The 1800-nt window shown below is 36.0% G+C and overlaps 1 protein-coding gene across 13 annotated transcripts in view; it reads right to left on the bottom strand.

The window, feature by feature from the left end:
* Window positions 1–1716: 1716 nt before the first annotated feature.
* Window positions 1717–1800, bottom strand: part of FOXP2 (forkhead box P2) — a 528558-nt gene continuing 528474 nt past the window's right edge. For all 13 annotated transcript variants that reach the window (XM_082472320.1, XM_082472315.1, XM_082472317.1 and 10 more), the window contains one exon: window positions 1717–1800. This exon is cut by the window's right edge and continues 3783 nt beyond it. The gene's annotated coding sequence lies outside the window, so the exon portion shown is untranslated.

Genomic DNA, 1800 nt, shown 5'->3' with positions numbered 1-1800 from the left:
TATTTCATGAGGTTCACACGGCTTTTCATGGCTATCGGGAAACCAGTTTGATCTGTAAAATGATTTAAAAATGTATTTAATTCTTAGGAATTGTATTCCTTTTTATTAATTTTTGAGCTCATCTCTACTACCAAAGAGGTCAAAACTAAATAAATGCATGGCATAGGTAGCAAGCTTTTGCTGTTATTCTAAGACTTTTAACATCTAGGTCTAGTATCTCCAGATGAAATATTTCTATTGAGGTTCTGTTGATTTGGTTTCTTGTGGATTAGCTGTCCAGAACTCCCTTCTCTGATGAAGGGCACTGGGTAGAACACGTAAATGTTTATGCAGAGTTCAAGTCCAAGGACTCTTAGCTTGGTGCTCACCCAAACTTTCCTTAGTTAGAGTTGAATACTTAGCTCCCATTCCTTCTGCCCGGGGAAATGGTTAGAATCTGACTTGCCACCTGTTTTTCTATTCTATTTAGATTCTAAGTTGCCACCTTTTTTGTTTTTCTTTTAATTTTTTAAAAGTTCACAATAATTTAGTAACCAGCGTTTTTACAAAGCAGCTGAAACCTCCATTGACCCAACACAATATATGTGGGCAACACGGTGTTTTAGAGGGTGACATGAGTTTGAACACAGGTTTAAGTACAGAATGTTTGCCAAATCAGTTTTATTTGTTTCTTAAGTTGCTAGTTTTAATCTCTAAATTGCTCTCCCTATACTAAAGCATAGAGAGTTGCAGGACTGCGTTCACATCTTGTCATGTAGTCTTTAATGAGCTAACAAAATACACTGGATGGGGGCAAGTTGGTATTCATTTACTTTCAACTAATCGACAGTGAAAAATGAATCCCAAGGTTCAAAAAAATTAATCTCATGGTCACATTTCTTTTAAAAAAATTTTTTTATCCTATGGAAAGCTCTTTAGTCAAGGTACTCTTTCACTGGATGACAGAAAATATTAAATTATACATAAAGTAAAAGTATACTCAACGTATTCATTTTCCTTTTACTTCTGATTACAACAGATTTAGGAATATTTACTGAAGTTCAAGAAAAAGGCAAACTTTCCTGCTGCAGAGGCCCTAGCTTGCCTGTTTCGGCCACTTAGAAAGGTATGGGTCTGATCCCTAGAGGAGTAAGAAGGATTCCGTCAGAAAGCTACTTAACGCTCTCCCTGTACATTCTCCTAGACCATGGTGGGATGCCATGGGTGTGACTGACACTGGAGGAGGCAAAAAAGAAAGGATAAAGTCACAAAGTTAAAAAGAGTAAATTTATCACGTTTCCTCCCTTTTTTTTAAGATTCAGAATTTACGACGTCAAATTCTATTAGAATAAAAAACGTGAAACCACGAGACGATTATGTGAGGAAGCCAATTTGAACCTGAAGAGAGTTTTTAATGGAATGCATTTGACAAGCAGCCCCCACTTTTATTGACTGAACTTGAGTATGGTTTGGTTTATGAATCCCCAATTCCTAAGAAAATGATTTAAACAAATCGTGGGACATGTGTACACAAATTTATGACTTGGCTCTGGCAGGGAAGATGGTCTCTCCGAACGAATAAAATCCTAGGGGTTATAAATGGGTCCAAAAGTATTAGATTTTTTATTTATACTTCAGAAAGGTAATCAAGTGAATGAAATGGTTTCATATACATTTTTACATCCAACAGCAGTGACACACTGTTCACACATTAATTCTATAGGAAAATGTACATCCTTTTCTTTCTTTTTTTTTTGGCTAAGTAAGATTCGCCAAGTGTTCATGGACAAAAAACCCTTTCATTGCAACCTGAACTAGTGA

The sequence above is a fragment of the Balaenoptera physalus genome (genome assembly GCF_965194825.1).
Source record: "Balaenoptera physalus genome assembly, chromosome: 8".
In the NCBI taxonomy this organism is placed as follows: Eukaryota; Metazoa; Chordata; class Mammalia; order Artiodactyla; family Balaenopteridae; genus Balaenoptera; species Balaenoptera physalus.
This window is presented reverse-complemented; position numbering and strand designations above follow the sequence as displayed.